Genomic DNA, 14,979 nt, shown 5'->3' with positions numbered 1-14,979 from the left:
TTTAAAAATATTGTACACATTGTCCTCTGGATGATACTCTAAACGGTGTCTATAAGTACAAGAAAGAACTAAAATCTCTGGGTAAAGTTACTAGGGAATTCAACATGAAATAGAATTCCCTGAAAATTATAGTTGTCTGAAATTAGAATGCTTTGTCGTTGTTAGATGTGTTAAAGAGCGGATGAATCAACCTGCCCTGGAGATCGTAGAAGAACTCATGCCTGGAGTAAAGAATTGGATGTTCTGTGGATTTTAAAACTGAAATATTTCCTTGCAATAAACTTTTTTCCAAATTTTTCAATGTTCCAAACGTTCAAGACAGGAATCTATTAAGTTAAACTGTATGAAATTGCCAGTTTTGTAGGTCAAAGATGGTTGAGCCACAGCAATTTCATGTGGTTATCTATGTCCATAGCACTCTAAGACTACTTTCTAAAACAGGATAAAAATGAGGAGGAAAAAAAGGCTGCTAGTAATCTCTATCACATTAGCATTTGCCCTGCTAATACAGTCGAAACCAAATTCAGAAGACTATATGTGTTTCATTATTAATTAGATTGTCCTCCAAATTTAAAAATAAATAAAGCTAATTGCCAACACTGTAATTTAATTTCTCATGCTATATTGGTCTAACAGAAAAATAAACAATCACTAACATAAAAAACAAACAAAAAAATCAGATGAGCCAGTAATTCTAAAACTCTGAAAATTTAAGAGTACTATGGAAGTTATTCTGTATCTTAATGGATACTATTTTATATGTAATTGTAAGCAGGGTGTGATAACTGAATTTGTAAGTATATTACGACATAATTACATGTAGAATAATTAAAGCCAAATAAAAGGAGTGAAAAGGTAATGGTAAGTGGTGATAACCACTATAAACAGGAATTAGAACATCTGCACTCTATCCGAACTGTCACTAATTCTTTAAGTGACCCTGAGCAAGACATGAAATCGTTCATGGCCTGAATTAGCATATCTGTAATATGAGTGGGTTGGTCTAATTTAGCTCTAAATACCTTTTAAAATCTAAAATTGCATTACTGTTTGGAAATATAAAGAAGACAAACTATAGCATCCTAGTAAATATAGTCTAAGAAAAGAGAACTTAACAGGGAAATTAATATTTTATCATGACTAAGTTAATGGTGTAAAAAATATTTAGAGGCCAAAATTATTATTAAAAAATTTAGTCCATGAGAAAAAAATGTATACATAATGCTGTTTTTATCTCTGTTTTTGTATTTTGATTAAATTCATTGCATAGACTTGGTTTGAAGACCAGTTCCGACACTTGGCTTTGATAACCATGGTGAAATGAGAACACTCCTGTCAGATCTATGACTATGGGAGCTAACTGACCAATAGCCCCAGGTGCTGTGCTCTGGGAATCCATCAGTGTGATTGGTGTTGAGGCCCCACTCCTACTGGCTGCTCTGCTCTCAGACAATGAATGTGGCAGAGATAAGACATGTCCATTGCTGGGAGATACATGACTCCTCTGACGTGATTCATGTAACTCATATATATCTCACTCATTCTGGCTTCAGGAATACCAGATGGCCTTGCCAAAATCTGCTTGGAACTACACTGCATTTTAAGATTCTTTCTCAACTTTCCTTCCGTTTTTCTTCCCTTCACTGAGGGGCAGACCTGGGTTAGAATCTGACGGTTCCCTTCTATTGTCTCCCAACTCTGTTACACATGTTTCCCCTAATGCATCTCTTACCTGGGTAATCGTATTTTGGCATCTGCTTCTTGGAAATCTGGAAAAACAGAGCACTTAAATCATTTACATTTTATTCAGCCTACTCATCTGTAAGTTGGAGATAATAATACCTAACTTATTTTGCTATTATAAGATTAAATGATATTATCTATTAAATTTAGAGTATTGCTTATGTAATGCTACTATTTACTATTATGCTATAGCCAAAGTGAACAACTTGTTCCTATTGAATTTTTTGGTCGCATCTCTCATTGAAATTATGCTCTCAACCAAAATTGCCCTCTCCATCTATACAAGTACATACCTATTTTCTACATCTTGTATTAGAACCACCATTAAATCCACCTCTTTTATAGAGCTTTCAAATATATATGATTTTCCCCTCTTCAGGACTACTATTGCACTTAATATTTTCACTTGAATAGTCATTATGCCCCAATCTGGAGTGTAAGTGTTATGGGGCCAAGGTCTTTTTCTCACCTATATTTATATTCCTGGAATCTGGCACCTGGGGTATTTAATAAATGTCAGGTAACTAAAACAAAATAGAGATAAAAATAAAACAATTTCAAAAGTTGGCTTACCAGTAGTCAGGAATCATATTAAGTAGAAATTGACCACAGAGAAAGTTTTTGTCAAGTGGAAGGAGAAGACATTTTTAGGTTCAAAAATGGAATTGACAAAATAGGATATGTGTTTTATATTTATTACAATGGAGATACTCCATGGAGAAGATCCTGGGGCTGGGATTTAAGGTCTGTTCTAAAACTGAAAGTTGTATTTGTTATCCCAAAGATTTACAGTTGTTGTCTTGTACCTATTACCACTGTAAGTTACCGATCATGCATTCTTTTTTCCCTAGAAGCAGTCACTACATTATTTTCCAGCATTAATAACTAATCTGTAAGCTAACCCGCATTATTAAACTGATAAGAAAGACATGTGGGTCTCAGAAAATAATGACCTTTCCGTATTTAACCTAGATCAGTAACTTTGATGCTAGGAAATCAACTGACTGGTGCTAGCAGAGATTAAGCAAGGGAAATTTAGTCGGGAGATCCTCCCCTCCCTGGGCCTTGGCCTGAACTGATAAATGGTGTATTTAAAAAACCTACAGATCTATTCACAGCAAGGATTGCATTATGAAGAATCTTAGGCACAGGTGTGTGATGGTAGACTTCAGAGCTTTGGGTACTGGTTTTGCATACTGTACTGTAATTTCATTATTTGGATGGATGTGAATTCCTACACTACCAAACATGAAGGACTGAGAATGCAAAACATGTAGCTAGGCCTAAATGACAGTGTCTCAGATTATCTATGGTTCTTATCCCCTCCATTAGTGCAAGTAATCGAGTATTTGAATTTGAAAGTGCAAGTTTATCTCATTGTTCCATTATGGGTAATAAAAGTGACCTATGTGAGGATATTAGATTAGTGATTTTACTTAGTATTCACCTTATGCTTAGAAAGTGTGAAATTGTTAACTCGTTCAAATTAAGTCATTAGCCAGTTATGTAACAAATAGACTTGTGTTTAAAAAGCTTAACTAAGCAGGTGCAGAGAGAAAGGAACAGCTCCATCAAATGCTTCAGGAGACCCTTTCTACTGCTGTTCTTTATTTTTACGTCTCATTAACAACAGTATTAACTATCACATGCTGCTCTTATAGGGGAAATTGGGAGAAATTAACTGTTCTGCATAATCCTCTTAAAAATGCTTTAGTACAAGAAAGAGTTGGAGTTTTTCTGTTTGTTTGTTTCTATTTTAATGAACTATAGCCTGGTGTCTTTTTGCACCTTTTTATAATTGATAGTAGATACAGGAGGAAATTGGTATATGAGTTTGCTAGGAATGCCATAACAAAATACCACAGACAGGATGGCTCAAATAACAGAAATTGACTTTCTCAGAGCTCTGAAGGTAGAAATCCAAGATCAATGAGTTGGCAGGTTTGGTTTTTTCTGAGACCTCTTCCCTTGCCTTGCAAAGGGCTGCCTTTTCACTGTGTCCTCACATGGCCATCCTTTGACCTGTGTGTTGTCTTTGTCCTAATCTCCTCCTCTTACAAGGACACCAGTCGTGTTGAATTAGAGCCCACCCATATTACCCCATTTTACCTTAATTACCTCCAAATACAGTTACATTTTGAGGTACTGTGGGTTAGGACTTCAACATAAAATTTTTTGGGAAAACACAGTTCAGCCCATAACAACTGGGACAGTTTTTCCATCCATATAATAAATATTTTTATTTTACTTTCAAAAGTCTTCCTAACTCATATGAGGGAGAAGCTCCTCAGTAGAAGCAGCCATGGCACTGCTACATTGCCTTTTTAGATTTCCATAGCTACTTGCACTCCTAAATTTCAAAGAGCTCTGCAGAGTACACTTAATCAATCAAGAAGAGATCAGGTAAGAAAAGAAGAGGATGGATATAAGAGAAGAAAATAAAGTCAGATTCAAAGATGGGAAAACACAGTCCAGAGCCTCTAAGTTATTATACTCAATTTTTCTCTTCTTGGGCCCCATGAGGGACACAGAGGTAGGATATTATTTTCAGGAGTTTTATTGGCCAGTTATCAAAAAAAAAGAGGTAAAAGTGGGTATCTTTTGCTACTCTTTGAGCCGAAGATTCTAAAAATAGAGGAAAAAGACAGTGTCCTTATGTCTCTTTCTGAAGGCGATAATAAGACATTTATTCTTTAAAGAGGAGCATATCAGTGTATTGGTTTCTCAATTCCAATCTTCTGAGCCCCTTTTTTGTGGTGTTTTTTTTTTTTTTTGGTTTCAACTTTTTTTGCTCGTGTGTGGTTTGTTTTAGTGATTGTGTCCAGTATGAGCATGAAATGCTGTTATTGGTTACCATATTGCAAAACCACTAACAGATGCTACTCTGAACTATTTTTAAAACTGTGAGAGAAAAGCACATAGGGACACCATGATCCTGAGCAGCTTAGAGACATTCCTAGAAAACACCAAGGCAGGATTTTATGCAGAAGATTATATATCTCAGACAAACACACACTTCCCTTTAAGGAAGTTTTCTCTGAGCTTGTATTTGTTTCTAATCTTAAACATGAGTAATCTGATCTTTTTGTAATCATTTGTAATCTTTTACTTAAATACAAAGGAAAGACAAGCCACAAACTGATAGAAAATATTTGCAAAACACATATCTGACAATGATCTCCTATCCAAAATATAAAAGGAACAGTTAAAATTCAACAACAAGAAAACAACCCAGTTAAAAAACGGGCAAAAGATCTGCATAGACATCTAACCAAAGAAGATATAAAGATGGCAGATAAGCATATGAAAAGATGCTCAGCACCATGTGTCATCAGGAAATTGCCCATTAAAGCAATGAGACAGAATTACATACTTCTAAGCATGGCTAAAATCCGACAACACTAAATGCTCACAAGGATGTGGAGCAAGGGGAATTCTCATTCATTATGGTGACAAATACGAAATGGTGCAGCTACTTTGGAAGACAGTTTGGCTATGTCTTACAAACCTAAACATAGGCTTACCATGTATAATCTAGTCATCACATTCCTAGGTATTTATTTAAATGAGTTGAAAATTTATGTCCACACAAAAACCTGCACAGTAATGTTTATGGCAGCTGTATTCATAATTGCCAAAAGAATGGGAAGAAACAAAGATGTTTTTCAATAGTTGAACATATAAACAAACTATGGTATATCCATATACTGCAATATTATTCAGTGATAAAAAATGAGCTATCAAGTGACCAAAAAAAAAAAAAAAAAAAAAAAAGGAGCCTTAAATGCATACAAGTAAATTAAAGAAGCCAGTCTATAAAGGCTCCTTATTGTATGATTCTCAGTATACGATATTTTGGAAAAGGCAAAACTAAAGAGACAGTAAAAGGATTGGTAGTTGCCAAGGGCTCAAGGGGAAGGAGGGAGGAATGAATAGGTAGAGAACAGGGCATTTACAGGTCAGTGAAACTATTCTGTATGATACCATAATGGTAGATACGTGACATTATGTATTTGTCAAAACCCAGAGACCTTTGCAACACAAAGACTCATCCCTAATGTAAACTATGGGCTTCAATTAATAATATTGTATCAATATTGGTTTATTCACTCTATAACTAATGTGCCACATTAGTTAATGCAAGGTGTTAATAATAGGAGAAACTCTGTGAGGAGAGAGGGGTTATATGGGAACTTTTTGTACCTTGTGGGTAAGTTTTCTGTAAATTTAAAGGTACTCTAAAAAATAAAATCTATTAAAATATTTAAGCAAAAAATACTTTGATATAGTCTCAGTGTTTCTATCCAGTATTAAAATTTTTTTGTTGCTGTATGTATATTAGACATTGTAGGTGAGATTTGATTAATTTTCCTGAAATTGATAAGCAGCAAGATTTTTTCTCTAATTTATTTTATTGACAATAGTTTTTTTAAAAACAAGGGCTAAAAATTAAATTCCCAGTGGTTTAGGAAGATTTTTTCTGAAGAATATTGCAGATTGTATTGCTAGTCCTGACTTGTTTCACAAAATATATTATTTATCATTGGTCACATTAGAGGATATTAATAGCCTATTAATAAATTCTCCAGATTAAAAAAAAATCAAAGTATTGGTTCAATAGTAAAAATATAGTAAAAATCTTTATCCATTAAAGCACATATGTAATTCTACAAATATGGTATGAATTATTACCACTCTCATCAAATCAATGTACAAATAATATTAGCTAGCATTTATTGAACAATTATTTATACCAAGCATGGTTCTGAAGTTCTACATGAATAATTTTAGATAATCCTCAAAGTTTACCAATTAATTAAGCACTATTTTATTTTCCCTATTCTACAAATAAGATACCTGGGTTATAAAGAAATTAGTAAATTTGCCAAGGTTCAACAAAGGTCAGTTGAGGAGCAAGGACTTGAACTTTGATTATAGAGACCCTACACTTGACATTTAAGCACTCCATTATGCTACCTTCCACCATGTACCATCTTAACTTGTCTTTATCTTCAGTTAAACACTTATGTGCTTATGATATTGAGATAAAATAGATCAAGTGAGCAGCATAATATGGGGGAGAATTTACAGACTTTTAAATTAGAACCTTGATTTGAATCCTCATATCTTTCTATATCAAAAACAGAATCTTTTCCATCTGTCATAAATAAGCTAAAGTGCAAAAAAACAGACATGTAGTAAATACTACTCACAGTGATTCATATGATCTACTCTTTTATTATATGGTATAGAACTTTTCTCAGGAGCCCCAGTTTCAGTTTTGTGCTACTGCAAACATTTTCACAAAAAAATAATAAACTCTGTTAACCCTATGGGTAGAGAGTCAAGTGTTCTAGATAAACTGCTGCATAGAACATAACAGAATAAAATGCATTAACTCAAAAGCTAATCTGAACTCGGTTCAGTGAACACTAGGTGTGGCTATCCAGCTGTCATTTTGTCTCTCAAACATCAGTTTTCTGGTTTGCATTATTATTAGTGGTGCCTCTCTCCCCCACCCCCTCTCCTTCTCCTGCACCCTCCCCTTTCCCCCTCCCCTTCCCCCTTCCTCCCCCTCCCCTCTCCCCTTTCCTCCTCATCCCCCTTCCCTTCCCCCTCCCCTTCTCCTTATTCTGCTCTGTCATTCCCTGGCCTGCAGAAAAAGGGCTCTGTTGTGAAGCTGTTTCACAATTTTTTCCAGGATGGATGACGTTATTCCCAGGGCATTGTTGGAAAGACACAAAAGTACTGTTCAGAGTTACCCAGGCTAATCATCATTTACGGCAGTATTTCCCTTCTGAACGCCCTACTGGTCCTTTCCACAAAAGAGGAAATACCTCACTTACATCGGGTGTTCTCATATACATCAATATTAATTATTGGGATTATTAAATATTCTCACTTTTGTAGCATTTCTCAGATTATAATTGAGAGAGGGACTAAGATGTCCATTCTACTGATAATTAACAATACAAAGTGAGCAGAATAATTGAGTTAGAGTAAACTGTCTTCGTTAGAAAGTTTATTTTGGTATCAAACTTATATTTAGAAATATTTTATTTGCATATTTTTCTATAGTTTATTTTTATTTTTATTTTATTTTAAATTTATTTATTAATATTGTTTTTTTTACATTCTATGATGTTCTTGTGAAGCAGTTGGGAGGGAGGGGGAGAAGGGGAAGGAAGTAGGATAGAAGGAGGAGGGACGGGGTTGAGGCCTGCGGCACCCCCCTCATTCCCACAGGGGAGACCGGGGGGCTTCCAGCAGTGGCTTGGTCATTGCTGGGCTGCATGCAGATGTCAGGGGGATGTGGCTAAAGCCTAGCTCCCCACCATCCAAGCTCGGGAGCCCAGGGCACTTCTTGTGGCATCTTGGTAGTCTTCAATGGGCTTGTTGTACATATTGGGAGGCATGGCTAAGGCCCTCAGCTCCCCACTTTCCCAGGTTGGGAGAGCCTGGGGCACTTCCTGCAGTGGTTGTTGAAGGGCTATTTGCAGCTGTTGAGGGGGTGGGACCAAGGCCTTTGGTGTCTCACTGCCCTGGCTCAGGAGAGCCTGGGGCACTTCCTGTGACAGCTTGGTCATTTTCACTGGGCTGGTTGTGGGTGTCAGGGCATGTGGCTGAGGCCCTTGGCCCCCCACACCCTTGCTCAGGAAAGCTTGGGGCACTTTGTGCCATGGCTCAGTGGTCATCACTGGGCTGGTTGCAGGTGTTGGTGGGGTGTGGCCAAAGCCCCCACCCTTGGGACTGGTTGTGGCTGTTGGGGGGCATGGCTAAGGCCCTCAACCCTACCCCCATCTCTGGCTTGGTAGCCCAGGGGATTTCTGGTCCTTCTAGGTTTTATAGGTGTTCTTTGGTGAAATGAGAACTTTACTTGTTAATATCAAACTTTGTCTGTAGTTGTGGGTATTTCCTGTTGGGTTATTTACTGTTCCCACCATTTCAGCTCTGCACTGGAACTAATTTGTTGTCCTTTGCTTACTTTTAAGATGGGGAACTTCCTGTGGGGCTGGTACTTGAGCTCTGTGGTTGAGCTAAATTTCTGCTTTGCTACTGATTCCCTGGGGAAGGCTTTTTGTGCAGTTCAGGTTTTAATGGTTGACTTTATAGGTACTGCTGGCTCTCACGAGATCCAGTGCACCTGGGTTACGTAGAAACTCTGGTATGGGCCCAAGTCTGCTCAGCAAACTACATGCCCTGCAGTTCTATATTCCTCACCAGTCTCCTCTGAGTGGTCCTATACTGCTTGGGGGGCAGATCAACTGTCCTTGCTGTGCTCCAGTGTTCCTTCACTTGGCCTGTCTCCCCCACCAGTCATGCTCCAAACACTTCCCATGGGGCGGACTGTGCACCAGTCCCTTGCAATAATTCATTGGCCTCTGAGTGGCTCCTTTTTTTCAGTTGTTGTGGCTCCTCACTCCTATGTGGATCCACAGGAACCCTGTCAGTGGCCTTGCTGGCTTGGCATCCACCAAGGCCCTCCTCTCCCCTGCTTCCTCCAAGCACTTCATCTGAACAGCACAGCTGCAGTTTTTGCCAGCTCCTGCTCTGTACACTCAGCAGCTCCAGCCTGGAAGCAGCTGGGATTTGAAATGGTCGGAGTGGTTCTTTCTTTTTCTCACCATGGCTTCTCCTGTTTTCATGCACTCCAAATGTCTCTCCTCTTCCCCTGAGCTCTAGCGGCCCCAGCTTGGCTGTCGTTGCTTTTTAATAGTTGGAAATTGGTTGATTTGTGGGAGTGACTCTAGGGACCATCTATTCTGCCATCTTGACTGGAAGCTATAGTTCATTTTTAAAGAACAGGCGGACTTGAAATTAATTGCAAAGAATGAAAATAGATATTTATCATTTAAGCATACTTAAAAATGTCTTTGAGTTGGAGGATGGGATTTTGGTTTAAATATATTTTAATAAAATCATTCCTATATGGTTTACATAATTTGAGGAAATGTGAATAAAACCCTTACATACATAACAGGCTATGCTACCATTGGGCCTTCCCTACTAACCACCATTGGCTCCTCCACATATACATTGATGGATTTTAAAGTATTGATGGATTCTGTGTGAGAAAAGTCATTGATGGGGCTGGAGTAAGTACAAGCAGAAACCTTAACTTGCAGAGCATTCCTAGCAGGAAGGGGATAGCAACAGAAGAGACAGATAATCTCTTCTCTTAGGAGGCGAACTTCTGGCATGACTGACTGACCAAAACTGTGTACTAGACTCTGAGCAACTCTAGATATATTGGCATAGAAATAGTATCTTAACTAGGCCTTCAAACAATGCTGAATAATTGCTAATATTTATTAAGCCATAGTTGATAAAGGCTATCATGGCCATTTTGGAGATGAGGCAATTTGAGACTTAAATTTATTAAGTAATTTTCTCAAGGCCATGCAAATACCAAAGGTCAGAGATTTGTATTTAAACTCAGGCCAGCCAAACTTCAGAGTCAAAACTTTAACTACTGGACAAAAAGGGTGAAGGAAATGAAGAACCATTGGCATGGTGAGATGAACTTTTAGTGATATTATAAGTATCTAGTAGCTTTGAAGTTGTCTACATGTGTTAGAGACATACATTTAAATAATACCCTATTTCAGTGTCTTGTGGATTAAAAGTGATTTTTAACAAAATAAAGTAACACCTATAAATAAACAAAATAAAAAACATATAAATAAACAAAATAACAAAATAAACAAAATAAACAAAATAAAAACACCTAAATTAATAATGGAGCATAATCCCAATTTATTATACTGATTTGAGCATCATGTATTGTTCACAGGTATTGATATTCAACTCTGTACCCCACAGATATGTATAGTCAACTATGTTTCAATAAAAACATTTTTTGAAAATGAAAATATTTTTAAAAATAGAAAAAATACAATAAAAATAATACAAATTAAAAAAGAAACAAATACTAGTATGGGTATTGGGATGCTTATGTTATCTCACAGGGATGACAATTATTCATGCTATATGTAATGAAAAAATTGATCAAACTTGAGAAGTACCTTATAACTAGATAACTAAAATATTACTCTGGTGTGTTAGATTGACTCCAATATAAAAGTAATAATAATAATAATAATGAAACCCGCTGAATTATGACATACATATAGTAAAAATTTTCTAAGTCAGCATAATTATATATCACGTTAATTTTTTCATCTTTCCCTCTCTCTTTTTTATTTACTTATTTATTGGTTACTCAAAACATTGAGCTTCTTAAAAAATAAACTTGGTTTCAAGTATAAATACACCAAAACAAATTTTATACTTCCATGTGCTGTGCTTCTTATATTAAAGACGTACTTTAAAGGGAATAGTTTGGAGGCAAGATTTCTATTACCAGCTCTTGAAATTCCTGGTCTTTAATGATCAGTATAGCTATTTGAAAAGAGGTAAATATATGTAATTAAATATCATTTTCCTTGTAAATAAGCTTTTGATTTCTTTTTAAATTTGATTTTACTAGTACTTTTTGGGAAAATATCTTGGATTCTAATGCCAGCGCCAATATTTACTACTATTGTTGTTTAGTTTCTTAATTTTAAAATAGAAATAATAAAAAAAATCTACTTGGTATGGTTTCTGTGAGAATTCACAGCACTAGTGCTTTTAAAAATCTTTTCATCTGGCTTGGTACTTCCTAAGTTGAAGAACTGCAGATATTTTTCTAAAAAACAACCTAAATTTTAATTGGCAATGAAATTGTATACTTTTATATTGTTTTAATTTCTAAAAGAAAGGAAATTGTCTTATAATTCTCTAGAATTGGACTTAAGAACATACTACTTTACCAAATTTGCATCCTATAAGGGAATGGAATTCCATTTTTAATGAGTATATATTAAACTAATTATTTCTGTAGCTTATTTTTCACTTCTTATGTCAACTTTTTCTGTTCTCTACTCCAAATCATTCTCATCATTCTAATGCTTGTTTACAGAAAAAAAGAGAAATATATATATATTTAAAAAATGCGTTTATATTAAAAAGGAAATATATATATTTTTATAGAAAGTATATATATATATGCTTTCTATAAATAAATATATATATATATATTTTATAGAAAGTATGTGTGTGTGTGTGTGTGTGTGTGTGTGTGTGTGTGTGTGTGTGTGTGTGTGTGTGTGTGTGTGTGTGTGTGTAGTAGTCTGGAAAGAAACTAGTGTGGTTTCAGACCACTGAAGGATAGCAGTTTCTGCTGGTTCAGATCCCAGAGGTTAGAGAAGTGAAGTTACAGCTTCCCTTCGGATAACCTGTCTTTCCTCTGAGTTCTTTGCGTATAGGGAAGAACCCAAAGGGAAAAGTCAACTAGGCAGATCAACAGCTTAGATGACAGTGAACAAATGCTTGACTAGAACATTTGTTTTAATGAAGTAATTTAATAAAATATTGTCTAGTGCAATTCAATTGGAATATTAAGATACTTGTTTAGGTAGATCAGTTGATTATTTACTGTCTGACTTATCTTCTTCAAGTAAGCTGACATAGAAAATAAAGTTCTTCCTAAAATCTTAGCAATGTTAAATCCTCAAATACAATTTACTTTGCAAAACTGTGATATAAGTGTGTACATCAAAGTACAAAGCAATAAAAAAAGACCCTTTTTATCATGATGCTCCCAGAGTATAACATAAAACATTAAGCGTTTTTGATACTAACCATTATCTTCTCTTTCTCTCTTTCTTACAGGTGAGTAACTGAAGGTTAAAACCAGAATTCCTGGACATGAAGTATTATATGCTTTTTTATTAGTGTTCTGTGGGTAAGTAAAGAAAAAGACTTGGCTTAAGCACCAGATTGAATGCTGAATCATGCATAGATATAAATTAGTGAGTGTGGCACTCTATCACTGGGCATTATGATCAACTATTTAAAAGCTACTCCATGTTAGGCACATGAGTATTGGGGAGGGAATTCTTTTTCTAATTCTTAATATTTGTATTGTGTGAATCAGAATTAGCACATAAGTAAATCCAGGTGTGCTTCATACCTGAATGCCAATGACTTACTTTGATAGAGCTATTGTCAGTGGATGTTATTTCAGATGGCAGATTGTTTGGAAAATAAATGGAGACATGATTTTGGCTATTTCAGCTATTTTACTAATCCTGAAGAGTCTATAAAATTGTAGAAAATAAGATTTCTTTAAAATCTAGACTGCTTTACTGATTTAAGAAACACCTTTAGAATTTAGATTTTAACCTTGGAAATATGATGGACCTCATTTTTTAACCAATTTAATATTAAGTATAGATCAAATGAAGACACTTAGCTGTGGCTTAATGTTTTAGAACAAGATATTAAGAGAAAATTCATGGGTCATTCTATTAAAATTCTACGAAACAAAACTTTTGTAATTTTAATTAAAATAGCTTTTGTAGAATTAGTAAGGAAATTGATTTCTTTTGTCAGACTTTTTTTTTTTAACAAATGTTGATCTAAGATACTAAAAGTATTTTAAATAATTGACTCTTCAAGAATTACTTTAAAACAGCTCTTAAAGTGAACTCAAAATGTCAGGAAAATCTTCTTTATTAAATATTAATTATATTCATGGAGGTTATCAGTGCACATTGAAATTTATGAGCTGGAAATCTACTTAAAAAATTTAAGTATTAGTTCTCTTAAGATTTGATTATGGCATTAATAAATTAAGTTGTTTAAAAGATATATGCCAGAGAAAGTATCTTTATAGGATGAATGAATGAGATTTCTGACATGATTTTATGATGCCATTTTGTAAGAAATTTATTTTTTCTCTTTGGCTCCTTCTGGTTTATTATCATTCATAAAATGCAGTATTGGTGTTGCTAACAAATTTAAATGTAATGTGATAAATATTTTAGATAAAATTTTAATAACTTTTATGTTGATACTCTTTGAATATATTGTTATACACAGAAGTGGATCATTGGAAAGTAGGTATTTTTCTCTAGGTTTAGATTTATAACGTGATGCTTTCATAGCATGATACATTGTTTTTAATATAAAAATGTGATTTCTTGAAATTATTTTTGATAACAGTATGTATTTATTTTAGTTTGTGAAAATTATTTGAGAAGCTCATAGATATTACTTTAACAAAATGTTTATTAGTGTCATATCTCAACTTCGGGCATAATGTTTATTGCTCATAAAATATTTAATTAAGCCTACATCAATAAGATATTCAGTCTTATCTGACTAGGTTGATAGCTCCTATTTTGGAAGTGATTAACATAAAATGAATGGTTGAGGGATAAGTTTAAATAGAGAATCATTTTCAAAGTATAATGATCTTAATGGGGCAAAGTCATCATTATTTTCTCTTATTTCTCTAAGGTTAAGCTGTTTAAAATTCTGTTTATTTTCTCCATTTGCTAGGACACCTTTTAAGGACAAGGAAGGGTTTGCTTGGGTGATAGATACATATATTGTTTTGTAATTTTTCATCATCTAAATGTTATCAGAATATTTATTCATAAACATTTGTGGCTAAAGTATCAAAATAGATGATATAGCATAAATCTTGAGTTTATAAAAAGTAAACTAAGTGTTGAAATTGAACCCTTTTATTATTTGAGATTAAGTTCCTGGGCATCCATGTGTTTAATTATACATGTAATAATAGACTTAACCTACTCTTGAGATTGACAGAAATGCAGCAATAAAATTTTATTAAGCACTGCAAACCTACAAGTATGACCTCTGTGCAACATGAATAAAAGTCCAGTGCTCGAAAAATAAGAGAATATTAAGAAGCAGATTAGCTTAGATGATGATAGGACATTCAGTGTAGAGAAAATACATGAGAAGGCTTTGATTTCAGAGCACATTCAGTCTTTATGAAAGGAAGAACTCTAGCAAAAAAAATTGCATACTAGGCACGTTTTTAAAAGAAAAGTTGAAATAAAATAATCAGGAGAATTTAGATGTCTAAATAACTTTTCATTCAGTACTTTGGAATTAGAAATCAAAATGTACTTGGCTTATGGGACAGACTCTTAGATAATATCATCTAATTGAATGTTCTTTACTGTTTAAAAATGAGAAAAAAAATCATATCAGTTTAAATGTTCAGTCAGTCACAAAACATAGTTGATAAAATAATTTAGGTTAATCACCTCATAGATAATATCACTAAAATTAGTAAAGATATTTATTTTTTGATAGAAATAAGTTATTATCAAACCTATTTTATTTATATTTTTTCAAATGTAAAATAAACAA

At 34.4% G+C, this 14,979-nt stretch overlaps 1 long non-coding RNA gene across 2 annotated transcripts in view; it reads right to left on the bottom strand.

Annotated features, from left to right (window-relative positions):
- Positions 1 to 14,979, bottom strand: part of LOC134361955 (uncharacterized) — a 63,357-nt gene that overhangs the window by 34,729 nt on the left and 13,649 nt on the right. For both annotated transcript variants that reach the window (XR_010021508.1, XR_010021509.1), the window contains exon 2: positions 1,733 to 1,769. This is a non-coding gene — a long non-coding RNA (uncharacterized LOC134361955). The remainder of the gene's footprint in view (positions 1 to 1,732; positions 1,770 to 14,979) is intronic.

The sequence above is a fragment of the Cynocephalus volans genome, chromosome 1 (assembly GCF_027409185.1).
Source record: "Cynocephalus volans isolate mCynVol1 chromosome 1, mCynVol1.pri, whole genome shotgun sequence".
In the NCBI taxonomy this organism is placed as follows: Eukaryota; Metazoa; Chordata; class Mammalia; order Dermoptera; family Cynocephalidae; genus Cynocephalus; species Cynocephalus volans.
This window is presented reverse-complemented; position numbering and strand designations above follow the sequence as displayed.